Genomic DNA, 24,821 nt, shown 5'->3' on the forward strand with positions numbered 1-24,821 from the left:
GTTCACACCACCTTCTTCAAGACATTCATATTAAAATCAAGAACTTATATCTGATGGTCTCCAAGCATATAAGAACCTCTGCATTAAGACCCTTTGTCTACTCCCGGTAGAACGTGCCCTGGTTTGATGACCAGGGCCGTGTTCTCCACTCGTTAAAATTACTTGTTTATAGTAGGACAATACATCTCCTGTTGTTTAAAAGTAAATTGTTTGTGTCCTCATTGTATTTATACACATGTACTTCCAGTTCTACCTTGAACCTTCCATTCATACAACTTAGTGGGTATAATTCCACCCAAGGGGTCAGTTTCCTTGTGGATATAATTAAATTGATAGGTAGCCACCTGGAGCCGATTGGATGATCCCTCTCTAAGGCCAATGAATCATGTGTAACAAAACTGACACCTGGGGTGGCTCTTTAAATATTAAATGTTGAATTTTGTTGCATATTATCCCCTATATGTACTTCCTTCAAATTTGAATCGATGTGCTCAAAAAGAAGTATACAAATATGAGATTATATGAAATGGAAATCAACTTTTGGCTAATAAGGATGGCTCTTCTATTGATTGGAGGTTTAGCCTGCTTGTTACCTTTCAAATGTAGAATAATCAATTGTAAAATAAATGTTGGTACAAGGTATGGGGGTATGGCATAATAAAGAAGTGACGATGCATTTTATGACTACGATTTAGTTGCTAGGCCTTTATACATCATTACGGATAATAAAAGGCACATTTCTAGGAGCCATTTTCCTTAACACATTTTACACTGTTGATTTAGTTAATACAGGATCTTATAACTGTGTAAAGAAATGTGGCAAAAAAAGGAAACTGTTGCACCGATCTTTTCTTCTTGCTTAGCTTCACATGCAAAGACTCCGAGGGACAAGGATAGAGATGATTTTATGGACTTGGGAATTTCTCAGGGCACAATTTGAGCCAGAGCTTTCCAGTGCTCAGCACCTGTACTTAATTGTTAACACCAGTGCTTTTCCTGAGCACAAGTTAAGGACACATTTATTTGTGGTAGGCAACGGGAGATTAAGTGATTTGCCCAGAATCACAGGATGTTGAGCCAACTCCCAGACTCGAACCTGGTCCCCCAGCTCCAACGTCGGCAGCTCTAGCCATTGTGCCACATCCTCTACTCACTTTCATGGTTAGTAGTTGGTTCTGTTTTAGGCGGCTCTAACAGGAGAAATGGGCTGGTGCAAGCTGCTTCCTAATGAGAGCCCTGGCACTTATTTTTCTACAGATTAACCACTGCCATTTCTTTTGGCCATTTGAATAGACCACCACCCTATGTTAGGGTGCCAGCAAAGATGCAGCAGATGTGTTCTCTCAATTAATACAAAAAGAGTTTGCAGACTGTGGCCTCCAGATTGTAACACGTAACCATACATTGTACAGCCTATTTCAGGCTGCTACATGCAAATTGACAAATGCTCATAAGGCTCCCTGCAATATTATTTGTCAATGTTCCAAAGAAAGTGCTGCTATTTCCTTCCGTGTGAGCAGTGATCTTGTCTAGCAGCAGAAATATGATGATCCTTAACTGCGACACGCTGTGATGGGCTCTAGAATTAGTTGCCTTATTTTAAATATGGCTGCTCAAAGGCGGGAATGGCGCATGCACCACTATAATTTATTTCAAAAGTTGGAACAGGCTCGCAATAATAAAAGAGATCAGAAAGAAATTGCAAAACCTCTTTTTATAAGACACTTACCAGAAAAGCCACAAGGAATGTGCTGAACTGCTAAATAAGTTAACAGGTCCACATTGCAATATTTCATAATGGCCTTCTGTGTGTTCCCAAGACCAGCTAGCTAAAATGTTGCTTTTAGCACATGACTGGGCAGACAAAGACTCTTTTATTTTCTATGGTCTCTATGACCACTACATAGAGTCTCTGACATGTTGTTCGGTGGTTACCATAGAAACCAGAACATGCTTGATAAGTACCATTGGCCTTCTCGTGTGTTACATGGGAGTCACCTAAATGATTGTCTCACCTTCAACAAACTGTAGATTTAACACGGATGATCAGGAAAGTTAATAAGGAACTTAATGGACAAATACTTTAATTACAACAAATATAAAAAATGAATTCCTCCTGACACACTTACGCCAGATTTAAAAGGTGACAACAATGAGAAAGCAAGCCTGAAGTGCTATCATTGCATGGCCTCTTGATGAAAAGGAGCAGCGTTTGTATCAATGACAATGAGGCCTTCATAGCTTGCATAATGCGTTTTGCATTGATGTTAAAACTTCTAAAATTGAACTATTTAGATGTGGTTGTATTTGCACATGACCGATGCTTCAGCTGCTTTTACAAAGCTTGGGCTATTTGTTTTCCTGGTGAACCTTGAAACATTGTGGGGTGAATGGAACGGTGTGTGCCACTTCTGAACCCCAGAACGTGGTTCAATTGCTATCCATTATTGAAAAATTTTAAATTGTTGTTCATACTTCATGATGTTGCGAGTGTGGTACTGCGGCCAAGAGAAAATTTAGCCACTGGATACCCCTGGCAATGAAATGTTGCACGCCTCCTGGTGGACAAAATAGTAAGTGTGACAAGAATGAGCTATCTGCAACCCCTCCCACCCTCTGTTCTTGCTGTATGCAAGAGCTTAACCACAGAATCTAAAAATACAACTAAGACTGGTAGGCCAGACCCACTTCCTTTCTATGTCTCTCTTAAGAGAAGTTCTAAGTTTAGTTAATCCATAATTGTGGAAAGTGGGAATTTTACTCAGTAGCATCCTGAACTAAGGATGTCTGTTGCATTTCTGCCCCACTATCACCTTTCAGGGCCCAATTCCAAAGTCGGCAGGAAGGGCTCCGACCGATGGTCAGAGCCCTTCTGCCCACATTGGAACCTGCCATTTGGATTCCTTTCCGACCGAGCCATTCTGATAATGTATTGCCCTTTCTTGATAATATGGCCCTTGGTTAACTCCAGCTCCCAAACTGCTTTGTTGCTTTGTCATCCCCGTGCTGTTTATAAAAGAATATACTACCCTGAATGATGTTACATCGTTATCAATTGTTCAAAATAATTTATTGCACTAGAATACATTTCAGCATGCCAAAATATTACGTGATATACTCAAAATATAGAATACACAGCTACTGTGTTGACTTCTGTCGGCTCTAATATTGCCATCTAAAGCTATCCGAATGAAACACGCAACTGATAGACATATTGTCCACACACTATGCACTTTGTATAATGCAATGATTACATTATACTGCAGAATATTTAGATATAGGTTGCAGCATATGAGGTGAACTATAGATCCCAAGGTAGAGGTGTGCAAAGAGAGGAGGGGTATGGGTAGACTTACATGTAAATTTATGTTTACCAATGACTCTATTTCCATCAAGGACTCATTTGTTCCATTTCCCCCCCAAACTGACAGACTGTGCGAAAGAACTAACATGCGTAAGTGTTAAAAGAACACACTGTCTGTGCATCTGCTGAACTGCCTGTCTTGAATTAATTCCCTTCCTTTTGTTTTGATGGCAATGAGATGCACCCCGTTTGAATTATTAATTTGAGTCCCCACAATGAGTCCTTATTACCATCACTGGTGATTGATGATTTGCTGTCACAGTGCTGCAGGGAACTAACAGAGTACTGCGTTGCCTTCATCTTCACGTTTTGCAGGCCCTTGGGTGTATTTTGCAACCAGAACAGCAACAACAGATTGACATATTCAAGAATGAGCAGTGTGCCTCTGTGACCTAAAACAGGCTATAATATAAGGTAAGGAAAGTCTACTCATTTGCAACCAATGACCAGATAAGATCGCAAACAGAGTGTACATGCAAGTACTAGTGACCTCTTGCGCGAGTGATTGCTGAGACCTCAGTAGGAAATTCCAGGAGTTACCCTGGGCAGTGGCAGTCTTGTGCACCCTTTTGCCTGCAAGAATAGTGACTGAACTTCTCATTGTGTTCAAAGACCATGTAAAGATTCCAGAGACTGATGGTAGAGAAGGAACTTTGAATGACCCAGAAATATCATATGGAATACTTGCTGTTATAAGGACAATACAGGAGTGAACTGAGTTGGGACAAAACTGTAATGGGCTAATGAGTATATTGAATTGTTGACAAAGTATATTGCAGTCCTAAATATCTCTAAATGCTATGTTCGAACACATCTCCCCAGTGGCGTAACAACACTTTGCCCTACCACCCAGAAATGTAGCATATTTTGCTTTGAAACCTCCAACATTTAAATGAAATGCCTCCTTGCTGTCAGCACCACCCCTGCTGCTTGGCATCCTATTCCTCAGCGCCCTTTGCCCAAGCCTTCCATTTTGCCCAAATATGCCAACCTTACGGAGTTGGCTGTCCTATTTTTACACCTTGTTGCTGTGTTATGTGACTTCACCCCTTCCTGTCTTGCGGGGTTCCTATGAGTAATAGAAGGCTGGTCCCTCACGCTCTGCGATTAGTGCTCAGTAGCCTGATGTCATTTACATTGCAGTTCCAGGCCCTAGAAATGCACGCCAAAGTAGCTGAAGATTCAACCAGTGCGTGGCTCGCATCTCTCCCAGGATACACACTCCTGGCACCTGCAGCTGACCCGTGATAATTCTTTATTTCCCTTATTTTAACATATCACTTGTAGTCAGCTTTTTCAGTAAATAGGCATGCATTAATTTGCCAGATATTCATATTGCGGGAAGGGCAATGACCAGAGTGCTTTTGACTCATGAACATGGCTTTCTGCCAGCGCATTAACATTTTTCGTGTGAACCAGCTAGGTTGAAGTGTAGGTCATTGTCTTTCTGTAGTTTTGGTTCCCGGCATATACATATGTGGACTTGTTGTCTAAAGGTTCCATTGTTTAGAAAATATTTATGAATGAATGAGGTGGTTGTATATCACATCACGATGTATCTACCTCCTCACTGCTTTAAATGAAAAGGCAGTGCCAGGCTCTGTGGACAAAAGTTGCTTACCACGGTGCGACATGTGGCTAGGATGTCGTCTTTTTTGGTGAAAGCTTGGAGCACTATGATGTAAGTTATTGGGGTCCTTTACTTTTAAGAGTCTGACAGCAGTGCAGGGATTTCTATTTATTAAAGGGATGTTTGAATTTAGCTTAGTCATGGCATTATATACTCCTCAGAGACTTATAATATATATCCTCATAATGTATGACACGTACTTTATCCCATTTCTGCTAATTATAATAATAATAATAACATTTTAAGCCTCTGAGGAGTGACACAGGGCATCTTCACGCAGGCACCTCCTGCATCACAAAATGTCAGCACATACAATATCACACCCTTGGACCCCCAAAATTCCCCAAGTCTAACTCTCCCTCCCCCTTTGATGCCTTCATGTGAGCCACTGAGCCCTCTCCTGAGATCGGTGGCCCACCCTTCTACCCTGCAGTATACATCTCTTCTAGATTTCCATCCACACCCCACACCATCGTCTTGGTACGCCTGTCTTCCTATTGTTTCCTGTCTCCTCCCCTGCAAGCGCCTCGTGCTTAGTTTGAATCACTGTCTCTAAGCGTCCTATCCCTCCCTTGGCTGCCTTGCCTCCTGCCTCTACATCCTTTCCTCCCCCTCCTGTCTCCACAGCTCTATTGTTTCCTGTCATTACTCTCTTTCTGTGACATTTAGTGTTGACTAACATGTCAGAATGACAACCGGTATGCTCGCAACCTGCCTGACTCTCTGTCTCTCGTCACCATAATGCACTCGCAGCTGACATTGTTCCACCTACACCTATGCACGTTGTTGATCTTGTATTCTCAATACTGTACCAGTTTTTGCACTTAATTTGTAATGGCTCTATCCCTTTAGGCTACTTGCCTTCAATACTCTCATTACCCAGCCTGCTGCATAGATGCAGACACCCACTGCCACTAAAAATCTCTACGCTGATTATACAGCGCTCTGAAAAGGGCTTGGGTGGACTTTGCGCTATATAAATCCTTAAATATATACGCAAACAAAGAAATACATATATATACATACATAAATACTTCAGAAATCTACGTAGAAATCCATCATGCTCTGGGTTTCTGACATGGTAGTAGTTAAAACTCTGGCTCGCGTGTTTATTGTGGTGAATCTCCGACTAAAAGTGGTATTTACATGTATGTTCATGGTCTTTAGAAAAAGGAGTGATGCGTGTCGTCGTTCAATCTCGCAACGACCAATAATCAGCTATTACCGGATATTTTGGAAAGCATGGCTTACTTATGCTTTTGGGAGCATCCTTGGTGTTTTAATCCATGGTAACATTCGTACAATATGTAGAATTCGAATTTTAAAGACATGTTTTCGTGACAATATCTACCTCTCAGATAACGCACATTACACCTCCTAGTTCCCCTGTGATGTTAAAATGCCACTCATCGCGTGCGCATAATGTTTGCAGGCGCGGATGCCATGGCAACACCAACAACATGCTCAAAGTCCTCCAGAAGTCGCATTCCAGGTCTCGAGCTCCAAGTGGTATTATTTATCTGGGAGGGGGCTGCAGACCAGGGTTTGTCTCTAAGGAAGGGTCCACTCAGAGGGGACCCCCACAAAACCACTGCATTGGGGGCAGTTCGGGGGGCACGGGCGGTGTTTATAAACAGGAGCTAGAGTCCATCCATTCAATGCACTCTGCCCCCTGCCTAACTAAAGACCCACACTGAGGACCAACCACAGGCCGTGCCCTGCTTGCGCGCTCACTCAGCATTCGCCAACATGGCGCCGCTCGTGTTACCTCACATGTTCGCGGACATTCCGACAGGCTTGGTTCGGAAACTACTGGTGCATATGAGCAAAATGCTATATTAGGGCACGTATTCCTCAGATCAGTGGTCGAAGTGGGGAAAAAAAAGTAGGGGAACTGTGGGCGGAGAATCAGAGGGCGGGCATAAACTGAAGATTGGATCAGTGGGCGGAGTCGGAGGTGTGGCTAGAAATAGCAAAACATATCAATTTTTAGTATGTTTGACATTTCACTGACCTGTTACAGCTTATAATGTTATTTAATTCAAACAATGGATAAACATGTTTATTTGAGGTTTATTATATACGTTACTTACATTTAATACATTTACAATCTGGGACTCGTTTCCAATCACAGAATGTTCCAAATACACTTATAAGTGGAATCATAAGCCATTTGTGTCCGAGCCATGCAGTTCCTTTCATCAGCACTTCTCCTCCCTTTTTCGAACCCTTTCTGAACATAAAATTCAGGTTTAAATTCTATGACAGGAAGCCCCACAATTTTTCTGAACATTATATAAGACAAACAATTTATTGATATTCCGTTCTGCAGTGGTTTGAGCACCTCATTCATTACACTAAAGCCCCGTTCACATTCAGCAGTGGAGGTACTAAAGGTGTCTATAATGTGCACTAATGATTTCAGGCTTCCAGGGATGCAATTTTTATTTTCTTTGTACTCTCTGAAACCAAGGATGTACTGCCTAGTATCAAATACATGCAACCTGCTACAAAGGTTTTGTAATTCTCCCTCACCATATAAGTTGTCTACTGGATCTGGCTAATAAACTGGTTGTAGGAGTTTCATTCTATGTACCAACTCTTTTTTTTCCATTTCGTCAATGTTTGTGGTTGTGCATGTAGAAACATTTGATGCATTAGTCATTGTCATCCTTTTTCACAGGTTATTTGCTAAGCTTCTAAAGAACTGTGCCCTATTGATGCTAACACAGCCTTTGTTCTGTTGCAGTCCTACACAAGTAAACTACATCCGTTCTGCAGCATTTAATGCAGTTGTAGCAAAGGGCCCAGGTGAACCAGCCATTGATGCAAGCACTAAAACCTGCATCTGTATTGAACGATCCGCCTCATATATGATCATATCATGCCGCAGCAGCATTCTAGATAGGTTCCCCAGCTGGAACTTTGCGTTGTGCATGCACCACATTGCAAGGTGCAAGAAGCATGATGCAAGGCCCTTGTAAACATTCCCCTTACTCTGGTGTGCATGCAAATCCAGCATTGCCAATCCCCGGTGAGTTGCATTAGTGCTGCTGGAACAAGGCAAATGGAGGCACCAGTAGGTGAGGCGGACTGGCCTCAAGGGTCCTGTGTCCTCAGTGGCAAAGTCACTGCTGCTCTAGGGTGTGCTGCTTTGTAGGCCTGCCCCAAGACTGGAGGTGACCTTCAGTATGGATTGTGGTGGACAAGGCTTCATGGTTAACCAATACTGGGCACCGGTAAGGTCCACCTGCTGGTACTAAGAGACCAGGGCTTCTAAGGTCTAGTGGGTCTTCTAATGTGTAGCAGGGGTGTGTGCTCCCTCGGGAGAGTGGTCTGATGGACTAGTCATGAAGGTTGAATCAGGTTTCCCAGTTCCAAATTCTGTAGCTCTGGCCATAGTGCCACATCCTCTCCCCCGAACACCCTTTTGCTCCACTGAGTGAAACTCGCACTGTCTTCAGCTACAACCCAATTCTGCCCCAATATAAACACCTGGATGTGACTCAATTCAAATTATGCACTGCCTATAAAAAGTAACAACATTCTGGAAAAGGCAAACACTCATAGGAAATGCAGGATTATGTAAAGCATGAGAAATATAAGCAGGAATGACATGTTACCTGAACACTTTTACTCTCAATGGTCAGAAATCAATGAGTATTTTTTTGTCTCAAACATTGAGGACATGAATACAGGGCTCCTCCTGTACACATGTGTTAAGCAGGGCTCAGAAGAGAAACGGCCCCTTCAAGAGAATTTGATCTGACTCACAGAAACCCACAAGGGCTCCTTCATATTCATGTCAGCCAAATAGCTGCTCAAACATAGTATAGTACATATGTATTCAAGTGTCCTACAAAGGATACCTTTTGAATTGCCCTGCTTGGCCAACTCTTCTACTCACAAAAAACAAGAGCGATATTGACAGTAAAAGGCAAAATTATATTTTCATTCAGGAAGTGAAAAAAAAGCAGTAACCCACTGAGCTATGAACATAACATATTGCTCTTTGATATGCATGGTACACGTTCTTCGCAGCAGGCGTATTAACCCTGTGCGCTACATTAGATAAGTCAAAACTAAAAACTGCCAACAAACAAAACTCCAATCTCTCTCCAGCAGGAAGATGAACAATCTTAAGACTTTTATTGTTGCAGAAAAATGACTCTGCAGTGATTTGTGTGTTTTTAAAAGTGAGTCATTATGTTCCTCGACTAATGGCCCGCAGATCTCCAGGGTGAGTGTTAAACTCATGGAACCAACCTTCTGAATATCCGCACTTGCAACCACCTGCTTAAATTAAGCACTGGCTTCAGGCTTCATCATGAACTGTTTACAACAAGGGGTGGTGATGGACAGAGTCTCTGAATTAAGCAGAGTACTCTCACCCAGTCAAGAGATCAGGGCTAGATCCAACACCGTTTTTTAGCTCATTGCACCATCCCAGTTTCAGAACCTGGCTGTATGCAAATTAGTCTGTCCCTGGCCCAGTGCATCATGGGAACAGGGCAGACCAGACTACAAAAGCCAATTCTTACACTGGGAAGGAAACAAGCTTCCGGGGACCGGTTTCTGCCATTTCAGGCGTCTTCGGCCCGGCTTGCTTGAATCCTGATGGTGCAATGAGCAAGGGACTCACATCTGAGTATACCCTTCCACGCTTAGGGTGGACAAAATTATTTACAACAAGGGGTGGTGATGGACAGAGTCTCTGAATTAAGCAGAGTACTCTCACCCAGTCAAGAGATCAAGGCTAGATCCAACACCGTTTTTTAGCTCATTGCACCATCCCAGTTTCAGAACCTGGCTGTATGCAAATTAGTCTGTCCCTGGCCCAGTGCATCATGGGAACAGGGCAGACCAGACTACAAAAGCCAATTCTTACACTGGGAAGGAAACAAGCTTCCGGGGACCGGTTTCTGCCATTTCAGGCGTCTTCGGCCCGGCTTGCTTGAATCCTGATGGTGCAATGAGCAAGGGACTCACATCTGAGTATACCCTTCCACGCTTAGGGTGGACAAAATTATTTACAACAAGGGGTGGTGATGGACAGAGTCTCTGAATTAAGCAGAGTACTCTCACCCAGTCAAGAGATCAGGGCTAGATCCAACACCGTTTTTTAGCTCATTGCACCATCCCAGTTTCAGAACCTGACTGTATGCAAATTAGTCTGTCCCTGGCCCAGTGCATCATGGGAACAGGGCAGACCAGACTACAAAAGCCAATTCTTACACTGGGAAGGAAACAAGCTTCCGGGGACCGGTTTCTGCCATTTCAGGCGTCTTCGGCCCGGCTTGCTTGAATCCTGATGGTGCAATGAGCAAGGGACTCACATCTGAGTATACCCTTCCACGCTTAGGGTGGACAAAATTATTTACAACAAGGGGTGGTGATGGACAGAGTCTCTGAATTAAGCAGAGTACTCTCACCCAGTCAAGAGATCAGGGCTAGATCCAACACCGTTTTTTAGCTCATTGCACCATCCCAGTTTCAGAACCTGGCTGTATGCAAATTAGTCTGTCCCTGGCCCAGTGCATCATGGGAACAGGGCAGACCAGACTACAAAAGCCAATTCTTACACTGGGAAGGAAACAAGCTTCCGGGGACCGGTTTCTGCCATTTCAGGCGTCTTCGGCCCGGCTTGCTTGAATCCTGATGGTGCAATGAGCAAGGGACTCACATCTGAGTATACCCTTCCACGCTTAGGGTGGACAAAATTATTTACAACAAGGGGTGGTGATGGACAGAGTCTCTGAATTAAGCAGAGTACTCTCACCCAGTCAAGAGATCAGGGCTAGATCCAACACCGTTTTTTAGCTCATTGCACCATCCCAGTTTCAGAACCTGGCTGTATGCAAATTAGTCTGTCCCTGGCCCAGTGCATCATGGGAACAGGGCAGACCAGACTACAAAAGCCAATTCTTACACTGGGAAGGAAACAAGCTTCCGGGGACCGGTTTCTGCCATTTCAGGCGTCTTCGGCCCGGCTTGCTTGAATCCTGATGGTGCAATGAGCAAGGGACTCACATCTGAGTATACCCTTCCACGCTTAGGGTGGACAAAATTATTTACAACAAGGGGTGGTGATGGACAGAGTCTCTGAATTAAGCAGAGTACTCTCACCCAGTCAAGAGATCAGGGCTAGATCCAACACCGTTTTTTAGCTCATTGCACCATCCCAGTTTCAGAACCTGGCTGTATGCAAATTAGTCTGTCCCTGGCCCAGTGCATCATGGGAACAGGGCAGACCAGACTACAAAAGCCAATTCTTACACTGGGAAGGAAACAAGCTTCCGGGGACCGGTTTCTGCCATTTCAGGCGTCTTCGGCCCGGCTTGCTTGAATCCTGATGGTGCAATGAGCAAGGGACTCACATCTGAGTATACCCTTCCACGCTTAGGGTGGACAAAATTATTTACAACAAGGGGTGGTGATGGACAGAGTCTCTGAAATAAGTCCCCGGTAGCTTGTCTCCTTTCTGGTGAAGAATTGGCTTGGTAGTTTGGTCTGCCCTGTTCCCATGATGCACTAGACTAATTTGCATATAGCCAGGTTCTGAGCTGGGATGGGGCAGTGAGATAAATAACGGTGATGGATCAAGCCCTGATCTTTGGACTGGGTAAGAGTGGTCTGCTTAATTCAGACACTCTGTTCATCACCACCCCCTTTTCTGTATCGTTTTTGGCCACTATAGGTGTGGCAGGGTATACTCAGACATGAGTCCCTTTCTCACTGCTCCATCAGGATTCAAGCAAGCCGGGCCGAAGAGGCTGAAATGCCAGAAACCGGTCCCCGGTAGCTTGTCTCCTTTCTGGTGAAGAATTGGCTTGGTAGTTTGGTCTGCCCTGTTCCCATGATGCACTGGGCCAGGGACAGACTAATTTGCATATAGCCAGGTTCTGAGCTGGGATGGGGCAGTGAGATAAATAACGGTGATGGATCAAGCCCTGATCTTTGGACTGGGTAAGAGTGGTCTGCTTAATTCAGACACTCTGTTCATCACCACCCCCTTTTCTGTATCGTTTTTGGCCACTATAGGTGTGGCAGGGTATACTCAGACATGAGTCCCTTTCTCACTGCTCCATCAGGATTCAAGCAAGCCGGGCCGAAGAGGCTGAAATGCCAGAAACCGGTCCCCGGTAGCTTGTCTCCTTTCTGGTGAAGAATTGGCTTGGTAGTTTGGTCTGCCCTGTTCCCATGATGCACTGGGCCAGGGACAGACTAATTTGCATATAGCCAGGTTCTGAGCTGGGATGGGGCAGTGAGATAAATAACGGTGATGGATCAAGCCCTGATCTTTGGACTGGGTAAGAGTGGTCTGCTTAATTCAGACACTCTGTTCATCACCACCCCCTTTTCTGTATCGTTTTTGGCCACTATAGGTGTGGCAGGGTATACTCAGACATGAGTCCCTTTCTCACTGCTCCATCAGGATTCAAGCAAGCCGGGCCGAAGAGGCTGAAATGCCAGAAACCGGTCCCCGGTAGCTTGTCTCCTTTCTGGTGAAGAATTGGCTTGGTAGTTTGGTCTGCCCTGTTCCCATGATGCACTGGGCCAGGGACAGACTAATTTGCATATAGCCAGGTTCTGAGCTGGGATGGGGCAGTGAGATAAATAACGGTGATGGATCAAGCCCTGATCTTTGGACTGGGTAAGAGTGGTCTGCTTAATTCAGACACTCTGTTCATCACCACCCCCTTTTCTGTATCGTTTTTGGCCACTATAGGTGTGGCAGGGTATACTCAGACATGAGTCCCTTTCTCACTGCTCCATCAGGATTCAAGCAAGCCGGGCCGAAGAGGCTGAAATGCCAGAAACCGGTCCCCGGTAGCTTGTCTCCTTTCTGGTGAAGAATTGGCTTGGTAGTTTGGTCTGCCCTGTTCCCATGATGCACTGGGCCAGGGACAGACTAATTTGCATATAGCCAGGTTCTGAGCTGGGATGGGGCAGTGAGATAAATAACGTTGATGGATCAAGCCCTGATCTTTGGACTGGGTAAGAGTGGTCTGCTTAATTCAGACACTCTGTTCATCACCACCCCCTTTTCTGTATCGTTTTTGGCCACTATAGGTGTGGCAGGGTATACTCAGACATGAGTCCCTTTCTCACTGCTCCATCAGGATTCAAGCAAGCCGGGCCGAAGAGGCTGAAATGCCAGAAACCGGTCCCCGGTAGCTTGTCTCCTTTCTGGTGAAGAATTGGCTTGGTAGTTTGGTCTGCCCTGTTCCCATGATGCACTGGGCCAGGGACAGACTAATTTGCATATAGCCAGGTTCTGAGCTGGGATGGGGCAGTGAGATAAATAACGGTGATGGATCAAGCCCTGATCTTTGGATTGGGTAAGAGTGGTCTGCTTAATTCAGACACTCTGTTCATCACCACCCCCTTTTCTGTATCGTTTTTGGCCACTATAGGTGTGGCAGGGTATACTCAGACATGAGTCCCTTTCTCACTGCTCCATCAGGATTCAAGCAAGCCGGGCCGAAGAGGCTGAAATGCCAGAAACCGGTCCCTGGTAGCTTGTCTCCTTTCTGGTGAAGAATTGGCTTGGTAGTTTGGTCTGCCCTGTTCCCATGATGCACTGGGCCAGGGACAGACTAATTTGCATATAGCCAGGTTCTGAGCTGGGATGGGGCAGTGAGATAAATAACGGTGATGGATCAAGCCCTGATCTTTGGACTGGGTAAGAGTGGTCTGCTTAATTCAGACACTCTGTTCATCACCACCCCCTTTTCTGTATCGTTTTTGGCCACTATAGGTGTGGCAGGGTATACTCAGACATGAGTCCCTTTCTCACTGCTCCACCAGGATTCAAGCAAGCCGGGCCGAAGAGGCTGAAATGCCAGAAACCGGTCCCCGGTAGCTTGTCTCCTTTCTGGTGAAGAATTGGCTTGGTAGTTTGGTCTGCCCTGTTCCCATGATGCACTGGGCCAGGGACAGACTAATTTGCATATAGCCAGGTTCTGAGCTGGGATGGGGCAGTGAGATAAATAACGGTGATGGATCAAGCCCTGATCTTTGGACTGGGTAAGAGTGGTCTGCTTAATTCAGACACTCTGTTCATCACCACCCCCTTTTCTGTATCGTTTTTGGCCACTATAGGTGTGGCAGGGTATACTCAGACATGAGTCCCTTTCTCACTGCTCCATCAGGATTCAAGCAAGCCGGGCCGAAGAGGCTGAAATGCCAGAAACCGGTCCCCGGTAGCTTGTCTCCTTTCTGGTGAAGAATTGGCTTGGTAGTTTGGTCTGCCCTGTTCCCATGATGCACTGGGCCAGGGACAGACTAATTTGCATATAGCCAGGTTCTGAGCTGGGATGGGGCAGTGAGATAAATAACGGTGATGGATCAAGCCCTGATCTTTGGACTGGGTAAGAGTGGTCTGCTTAATTCAGACACTCTGTTCATCACCACCCCCTTTTCTGTATCGTTTTTGGCCACTATAGGTGTGGCAGGGTATACTCAGACATGAGTCCCTTTCTCACTGCTCCATCAGGATTCAAGCAAGCCGGGCCGAAGAGGCTGAAATGCCAGAAACCGGTCCCCGGTAGCTTGTCTCCTTTCTGGTGAAGAATTGGCTTGGTAGTTTGGTCTGCCCTGTTCCCATGATGCACTGGGCCAGGGACAGACTAATTTGCATATAGCCAGGTTCTGAGCTGGGATGGGGCAGTGAGATAAATAACGGTGATGGATCAAGCCCTGATCTTTGGACTTGGTAAGAGTGGTCTGCTTAATTCAGACACTCTGTTCATCACCACCCCCTTTTCTGTATCGTTTTTGGCCACTATAGGTGTGGCAGGGTATACTCAGACATGAGTCCCTTTCTCACTGCTCCATCAGGATTCAAGCAAGCCGGGCCGAAGAGGCTGAAATGCCAGAAACCGGTCCCCGGTAGCTTGTCTCCTTTCTGGTGAAGAATTGGCTTGGTAGTTTGGTCTGCCCTGTTCCCATGATGCACTGGGCCAGGGACAGACTAATTTGCATATAGCCAGGTTCTGAGCTGGGATGGGGCAGTGAGATAAATAACGGTGATGGATCAAGCCCTGATCTTTGGACTGGGTAAGAGTGGTCTGCTTAATTCAGACACTCTGTTCATCACCACCCCCTTTTCTGTATCGTTTTTGGCCACTATAGGTGTGGCAGGGTATACTCAGACATGAGTCCCTTTCTCACTGCTCCATCAGGATTCAAGCAAGCCGGGCCGAAGAGGCTGAAATGCCAGAAACCGGTCCCCGGTAGCTTGTCTCCTTTCTGGTGAAGAATTGGCTTGGTAGTTTGGTCTGCCCTGTTCCCATGATGCACTGGGCCAGGGACAGACTAATTTGCATATAGCCAGGTTCTGAGCTGGGATGGGGCAGTGAGATAAATAACGGTGATGGATCAAGCCCTGATCTTTGGACTGGGTAAGAGTGGTCTGCTTAATTCAGACACTCTGTTCATCACCACCCCCTTTTCTGTATCGTTTTTGGCCACTATAGGTGTGGCAGGGTATACTCAGACATGAGTCCCTTTCTCACTGCTCCATCAGTATTCAAGCAAGCCGGGCCGAAGAGGCTGAAATGCCAGAAACCGGTCCCCGGTAGCTTGTCTCCTTTCTGGTGAAGAATTGGCTTGGTAGTTTGGTCTGCCCTGTTCCCATGATGCACTGGGCCAGGGACAGACTAATTTGCATATAGCCAGGTTCTGAGCTGGGATGGGGCAGTGAGATAAATAACGGTGATGGATCAAGCCCTGATCTTTGGACTGGGTAAGAGTGGTCTGCTTAATTCAGACACTCTGTTCATCACCACCCCCTTTTCTGTATCGTTTTTGGCCACTATAGGTGTGGCAGGGTATACTCAGACATGAGTCCCTTTCTCACTGCTCCACCAGGATTCAAGCAAGCCGGGCCGAAGAGGCTGAAATGCCAGAAACCGGTCCCCGGTAGCTTGTCTCCTTTCTGGTGAAGAATTGGCTTGGTAGTTTGGTCTGCCCTGTTCCCATGATGCACTGGGCCAGGGACAGACTAATTTGCATATAGCCAGGTTCTGAGCTGGGATGGGGCAGTGAGATAAATAACGGTGATGGATCAAGCCCTGATCTTTGGACTGGGTAAGAGTGGTCTGCTTAATTCAGACACTCTGTTCATCACCACCCCCCTTTTCTGTATCGTTTTTGGCCACTATAGGTGTGGCAGGGTATACTCAGACATGAGTCCCTTTCTCACTGCTCCATCAGGATTCAAGCAAGCCGGGCCGAAGAGGCTGAAATGCCAGAAACCGGTCCCCGGTAGCTTGTCTCCTTTCTGGTGAAGAATTGGCTTGGTAGTTTGGTCTGCCCTGTTCCCATGATGCACTGGGCCAGGGACAGACTAATTTGCATATAGCCAGGTTCTGAGCTGGGATGGGGCAGTGAGATAAATAACGGTGATGGATCAAGCCCTGATCTTTGGACTGGGTAAGAGTGGTCTGCTTAATTCAGACACTCTGTTCATCACCACCCCCTTTTCTGTATCGTTTTTGGCCACTATAGGTGTGGCAGGGTATACTCAGACATGAGTCCCTTTCTCACTGCTCCATCAGGATTCAAGCAAGCCGGGCCGAAGAGGCTGAAATGCCAGAAACCGGTCCCCGGTAGCTTGTCTCCTTTCTGGTGAAGAATTGGCTTGGTAGTTTGGTCTGCCCTGTTCCCATGATGCACTGGGCCAGGGACAGACTAATTTGCATATAGCCAGGTTCTGAGCTGGGATGGGGCAGTGAGATAAATAACGGTGATGGATCAAGCCCTGATCTTTGGACTGGGTAAGAGTGGTCTGCTTAATTCAGACACTCTGTTCATCACCACCCCCTTTTCTGTATCGTTTTTGGCCACTATAGGTGTGGCAGGGTATACTCAGACATGAGTCCCTTTCTCACTGCTCCATCAGGATTCAAGCAAGCCGGGCCGAAGAGGCTGAAATGCCAGAAACCGGTCCCCGGTAGCTTGTCTCCTTTCTGGTGAAGAATTGGCTTGGTAGTTTGGTCTGCCCTGTTCCCATGATGCACTGGGCCAGGGACAGACTAATTTGCATATAGCCAGGTTCTGAGCTGGGATGGGGCAGTGAGATAAATAACGGTGATGGATCAAGCCCTGATCTTTGGACTGGGTAAGAGTGGTCTGCTTAATTCAGACACTCTGTTCATCACCACCCCCTTTTCTGTATCGTTCATCATGAACTGAGCAGGGACAGCACAGTCACTTTACTAGCTGTCTTGAGCGCAGAGGCTCAGGTGCGAAACTCTATGGACCAGGCCTCATGAGCAGAGCTGTTAAGGAGGGGCTGGGGACCTCTGGGCAGGCATGGAGAACAACTTCCAGGAGAGGCTGAAGGGGCTGGGTCAGCTGAGGGTCTCTTGTACAGCAGCCTCCCTCCTCCTATTTTTCAGTTCTGGCTGGGTGGAGAGCTGATTTACAGCAAGCCACGCAGGCCTCAGTGAAGCCCTTTTCTTTAGATCTCGCGTGGCATTGCAGCGCAAAGCTCTGTCGCTGGGTGTGAGATTTTGTAGGAGAGTAGATTTGAGATGGGGACTTAAATGCCCGTCCCTCATTTTCATTGGCTGGCATCGGTGGCCTGCCATTGGAAATGAGGAGTTTTTGTTGACGACATTTGGCCTCCGATCTGGACTGGGTCGCCTGCTTTGCTGTTGTTGCAAAGCACTTTCTTATCTTTATGGGGCCATGTGTTTCGAAATAGAAACACATGGCTGTCGTGATGTCACTGCCTGACCTCTGTCTGCGACAGGGCAGGCAGGAAGGGAAGGGGCGGAGGAAGAGAAAGGAAGTAGGAGGGAGAAGTTAGTTAGGAGGTATGCACGTAAGAATAAGGACGTGTCCACCTTACCTCCTCGGCTCCCGTGTTTCATTTGGGTGGAGAGTGACAATGGCGACGAGGGTGGGTTCTTCAGACTGAATCCCACGTCGCTCCACCACCCTGCTGCTCGCGAGCAGCCGAACACCCCGAGCCTGCAGCCCGCGTCGGAGCGGTGAGCGAGCGGATGACAACGCGCTCCCCGCTGCCTGGTTGCCATCAAAGCGGCATCAACAAAAGAGAAGCCGCCTGCCAAGGAAAGCGACCCTGATTAACCCGGCGGCTGTGACCGGAAAGAGCGCGAAAGACGCTGCGACCGCCTGACAAGAAAAATAAATAAATAAAGAGGCGCGAGAAATGCGGCGACCACGAGGAGAGCGCGAGAGACGCTGCGACCACAAGTGGACGGGGTGAGTCCCTGAAATGCAGCGCCAGGCCCCCGGTGCAGTAGTACCCTAGCAAGCACCCTGCAGCACGCTCCTACAAGTAAACCTGCCTCACACAAACAGAGCCACGTGTCACAAACGGCGGCCATCTTAAAGTCAGGCATCGCCCATAGAACTTCATGTACTTCATCTGTGTCGGCCATCTTGAGGTCAGGCACCCAACAATACGTACAGAATTCATTCAAAAAATAAGCACTCACACCAGGGATGTCAGTGCAACCTACGTCATCCAGTGATACAGGAGGAACCCCAGCGACACAAGCGCCAGCGACACAAGCACCAACGCAAAATCCTGTCGTGATGAACCCAGGGCCCCCGACAATCATGGGACCATCGTATCTCAGGCAACCAGAGCCTCTGGAACTTACTTCCGGCAGCAGCATGGGCCCCAAATGGAAAAGTTGGTCCGAAGATTTTGAGGACTTTATGACTGGGTCGCAAGTTCAGGACCCCAAGCAGAAACTAATTGCCCTGCGCAATCTAGTGGGGAAAGACATTGCACAAATCATTAGGGAGCTGCCGGATGCAGCCACTGCTTCATATGATGACGTCAAGGGAACTCTTGACCGGCAATTCTTACACAAATACAATCTCGACTATGAGCGATACACATTTAACCTAGCCACGCAGGAAAAAGAAGAACGAATGTGCGACTTCATACTGCGCATACGACGACTAGCTCGCCACTGCAACTTCGACGACTTCAACACTGAAGATGCCCTACGGCTTCGCATTATTGAAGGATGCCAGTCTGAGTCCCTACGGCGGCGTCTACTGAAAAAACACTACTCCTTGGCGGAAATCGAAGAAATGACGCGCATAAACGATCAGGCAGAAGATCACGCCAAGAAAATGGAAACGAACAAATCAGACAAGAAAGAACAAGCATTCAGGCTCCATGCTCATAAAGATCCAAAACACAAGTCTGATCACCGCACCTCAAGCAGGTCATCATACCACATGTCATCTCGGAGAAGATCTCGAGAAGCACGACATACCAAACCCAACAAATCTGCGTCAGCCTGCTACAGGTGCGGACAAGACTATCCACACTCCGGCCAGTGTCCAGCTATGGGGTAGCGCTGCCACCGCTGTGGCAGGGACAATCACTTTGAAAACTTTGGCAGTCTAGGTCATCAAGACAAAGTTCACTGCGCTCAGGACGCCGCTCGTCACGACCTCGGTCTTCAGCACGTCATCATGCACGAGCAGTAAGGGAGCGGGAAAGACGCTCGACTAGCTCCTCCCGATCCAGCGACCACTCGCTCAGATCACGTCGGTCACGACGATCAAGATCAACATCCCGTGACTCAGTGACACATACACCGGTGTCCCAAGACAGTGATGAGTACATCTGTATGGTCTCGGACCCGGACCGCCTACGGAAATACCCAAAGCTGGACATCCGGATAGGCGATCATCCAGCCAAATTTGTCCTAGACTCAGGCGCCTCGCTGAACTACATCTGCGCACTAGAATACCAAAGCATGAAACCACGACCAACGCTAGAACCGGCAGCGGTGAGAATATTCACATGGATGTCCCGGAAGCCACTGCCATGTCTTGGTCGTTTTCACACAACCCTATCATTCAGGGATCGAGCGATTCCAGCCTACATTCACGTAGTGGAGGGACCTGATGTAGCCGATTGCCTACTCAGCTTGCCGACAGCGGAACGACTTAAACTGGTGGAACTTCTCTACATGACCGAGGATGCCCCGGACATCGTGGCCAAGTTCCCAAACTTATTCAAAGGACTTGGAAAACTGAATCACTTCAAAGTCAAACTACACATAGATGAACGGGTAACGCCAGTGGCACAACACCATAGGAAAGTACCGTTTCACCTGCAACAAGCAGTAGACGAAGAACTGCAAGAACTACTCAGAACGGACATCATTGAACGCACCTCTGGCCCTACCCTGTGGATATCGCCGGTAGTGGTAGTCCCCAAAAAGGGTCAAAACAACAAAGTGCGCCTGTGCGTGGACATGCGTGTGGCCAATGTAGCAATCGAACGGGAACGTCACCCTGGCCCACACATCAGTGACATGATTGCCCGCCTCAATGGCGCCACCATCTTCTCGAAGCTGGACCTCAATAAGGGCTACCACCAGCTTGAACTTCATGAAAAATCCCGTTACATCACCACGTTTACCACTCACCAAGGACTCTTCCGCTACAAACGCCTCAACTTCGGCATATCATCTGCCGCCGAAATCTTCCAAGAGACCATCAGGCGCGTAATTCAAGGGATACCTAACTCCTTCAATTACAGTGACGATCTACTAGTGTATGGCAAGGATCAAACCGAACATGACACTGCCCTCGACAGAGTGTGCCATGCCTTACTCAATGCAAACCTGACGCTGAACTCAGCTAAATGTGAATTTCACAAATCAAACCTCAAGTTCTACGGACACATATTCTCCAAGGACGGCATGACTCCAGACCCTGAGAAAGTATCCGCGCTGGCGGACACACCAACTCCACAGGACGTGAGCGACCTTCGTTCATTCCTTGGCATGGCAAGCTACTGTGCCCGGTACATTCAGGACTTTGCCACACTCAGTCACCCCCTGCGTGACCTCACCCGCCAAGGGCAGCCATTTGAATGGACGGACGCATGTCACCACTCGTTCCTAAAGATCAAAAAGGCTGTCAGCTCTGCGATCAATCTGGCTTACTTTGATGCGAAGAAACGTACAGAGCTCACGGTGGACGCCAGCCCGGTAGGCCTTGGCGCCATACTTGCCCAGTACACAGAGGACTCTGACCAACGCCACATCATCGCCTATGCCAGCCGCAGCCTCTCTGATACCGAGACCCGGTACTCCCAACCTGAGAAAGAAAGCCTGGCAGTGGTCTGGGCGTGTGAACACTTCCATCTCTTTGTTTACGGTAAACATTTCACCATCGTCACAGACCACCAAGCCCTCCTCACCATCTTTGGCAATCCCAAGGCCAAGATGCCTCCACGTATCGAACGATGGGGTCTCCGTCTTCAAGACTACATCTACACCATTGTCCACAAGCCTGGGAAGTCGGAGAACCCAGCCGACTATATGTCCCGTCACCCTGTAGTCACCACCGCTGCACCGCAATCAGTTGCGGAAGAATACCTACATTTTGTCATTGATGCGGCGTGTCCTCCCACAGTCCCGCTCGCAGCCATTCTAGAAGCTTCCATCCAAGACCCAATCTTCCAGAGTGTGACTGAACGCATTCGCGCCAACTCCTGGCGTCACGTAACGGAAGACCACAGTACTCAGTCTCGTGAACTTCTAGCCTTCAAACACGTCCACGACGAACTGTCCATCAGCACTGACGGTCTGATTTTGAGAGGGGGGAGGATTGTCATTCCTCAACGACTGAGACAAGGTGTGATCAACCTTGCCCACGAGGGCCACCGAGGGATAAGTGCCACCAAGAAAGCACTACGGGAACGTGTCTGGTTCCCGTCATTAGACCAGATGGTTGAAGCCACCCTCAAGGACTGCATATCATGTCAACTGGTAAGCCGAGACGAACCACCAGCTCCACTACAGATGTCGGAATTGCCTGAGGGAGTGTGGCAACAAGTTGCCGTAGACTTCTTTGGACCCCTGAAGTCAAGCCAGTACATCCTCGTCATCATGGACGAATACTCCCGGTTTCCATTTGCACACCTCATATCATCCACCAAGGCCACTGCAGTAATTCCAACACTGGACGAGGTATTTGCGGCATGGGGTATCCCACTACGTGTCAAGTCAGACAATGGACCCCCATTCAATGGCCATGAATTCGCAGACTTTGCCAAGCATTTAGACTTCAAACACCAAAAGATCACACCACTCTGGCCTCAAGCAAACGGCATGGTGGAAAGATGCATGGGCACATTGAAGAAAGCTGTACAACAAGCGGAACTGGCCCACAGAGACATCCAACAAGCACTGAATGAAGTGTTAAGAGCCTACCGCACCACGCCTCACAATACTACAGACCAATGCCCAGCTACTCTCATGCTAGGAAGGATTCCACGCACTCGACTGCCCACTCTAAGCAGTGCGAGTCAGTCCAGACCTCCGAACATTGATCATGAAACATTAGTCAACATCGATCAGGAGAAGAAACTAAAAATGAAAACGTACGCTGATCAGCGCAGACATGCCAAGCACACTGACATCCGAGAAGGAGACTGGGTGGTAGTCCGACGGGATCGAGGAACAAAAGCAGACAGTCGCTACCTTGCCCATCCCTTAAAAGTCAGCCGCCGGAAAGGAACAATGATCACAGCGCAAGGTGATCACAAGAGAATCACACGGAACGTGTCGCATTTCAAAAAGTACAGTCCACAAGAATCTGACGATCGCCACACTTGGGAATCGCCAACGGACTCCGAAAGCCAAAGCAGAAGCAGTGATCGCAGCCAGTCCAGTCCAGCTAGGCATGATCATCACTCACCTCAACGACGCATCTCGGAACCATCTGAGAGACCAAGACGTCAAACTCGATGGCCAGAACGCCTCATCGAAGTCATCTGAGATACAGTAAGACTTTATACAAAAGGGGGAGATGTCGTGATGTCACTGCCTGACCTCTGTCTGCGACAGGGCAGGCAGGAAGGGAAGGGGCGGAGGAAGAGAAAGGAAGTAGGAGGGAGAAGTTAGTTAGGAGGTATGCACGTAAGAATAAGGACGTGTCCACCTTACCTCCTCGGCTCCCGTGTTTCATTTGGGTGGAGAGTGACAATGGCCCCATAAAGAGAAGAGATCAATGCTTGTTTTCTTAACCATGGTGGTCTGGAGTAATCAGCTGGAAGGTGATGATAGGTCGTTACTTGGGAAGATAAGAGGCCATGCGTTGTAACTAACTTGTAACACTGAACAAAACTGCTGAATATTAAAGAAACCACGAAGCAGGTTGTCGTTTTACAGTGCGTGCATTCCCACAGTGATGCATGATGCCGAGGTTGCTTTAGATGACTCGTATGTTGTAGTTTAGGAGTCCCCTCCCGTTTAGCAAAACCCCCCTTATGACCTGCGCAGACTAACACGAAACCCTAATGTATTTCTGCACAGAACCTTACATGCACTTTGCGTGCAGAACACCAGCATTTGTCACCCATGTACACAGCTGAACGGAGGCGCAGGCACATACAGTCCAACCCGGAGTGTCTCATATGAAGAGAATTCACGTATATGTCCAGTACCAGATAAAACTCAAGGGGTATTCGAGAGATGATTTTAAGATGGGCAGAAGGCTGCATGGATGAATAGATGTAGGTTTCATGTACACTTTATGCACATGAAATAGAATTCGAAGTAGAGAACAGAGTAAAATGCTGGCACCCATACAGTCATTGGCCTCTCCTTGGTACATCCTTTCACAACTAGTAGTCAAAGGCCATAAAGTGGAGGGAAATGTTTTTAGAACTGGGGGGAAAAACAGTCACCATCCAAAGATTGGGACAAGGGAGACTTGGGGTAATGCAGATTTTCATTCCTGCATTTGGACCCTGGTACATTTAATACTCAACTAAGCCCATTTGCTGAGGAACTTGTATTCAAAGCGGAGAATGAGTAGAATATCAATGCCCATTCTGTTCTTGGCCTGTTATAGTAGAAATCCCTTGCACAGCGTGATAGAAGGCTTTACTGCAAGCTGAAATGTCAGGGACCCGCTGGGTGAGGGGGAGATGGGTTCCATCGAAACCAGTTATAGTTTTGATACTTCCCAGCACAACAGAGACACGTGCAAACACTTCATAGAGACAATGGATTACAGTAGCGAAATAAAAAGGTAAAATATATGTTTTGCTGCCTCTTTGAACACAGAAAGGTGTGGAACAAAACTGTTGAATATTAGAGCAACCACGAAGCAGGTTGTCGATTTACAGCGCGTGCATTCCCACAGTGACGCATGACGCCGACGTTGCTTTAGATGACTCGTATGTTGTAGTTTGGGTGTCCCCTCACGTTTAGCAACACCCCCCTTATGACTGACGCAGAGTAACACGAAACCCTAATGTATTTCTGCACAGAAACCTACATGCACCAATGCGTGTAGAACGCCAGCATTTGTCACCCATGTACATAGCTGAACGGAGGCGTGGGCGCGTACAGTCCAACCCGGAGTGTCTCATAGGAGGAGAATTCACGTATACGTACAGTATCAGATAAAGCTTAAGGGGTATTCGAGAGATGATTTTAAGATGGACAGAAGGCTGTATGGGTGAATAGATGTAGGCTTCATGTACACTTTATGCACCGGAAATAGAATTTGAAGTAGGGAACAGAGCAGAATGCTGGCGCTCATACAGTCATTGGCCTCTCCTTGGTATGTCCTTTCACATCTAGTAGTCAAAGGCCATAAAGTGGAGGAATTTATTTTTAGAACTTGAGGAAAAAACAGTCACCATGAACAGCAGGTGCTAGCCTTGGGCTATCTTGTAGTTTGTGTTTCTATCACCTGGTCCTGTTTGATTCTTACTCGATACTCTCTGATTTTTTTAGGGCTTCCCACATCCCGTTTAAGATTACTTTGTTAGGTGTGGCGAATCGGAGTGTC

The sequence above is a fragment of the Lissotriton helveticus genome, chromosome 6 (genome assembly GCF_964261635.1).
Source record: "Lissotriton helveticus chromosome 6, aLisHel1.1, whole genome shotgun sequence".
NCBI classification, from domain to species: domain Eukaryota; kingdom Metazoa; phylum Chordata; class Amphibia; order Caudata; family Salamandridae; genus Lissotriton; species Lissotriton helveticus.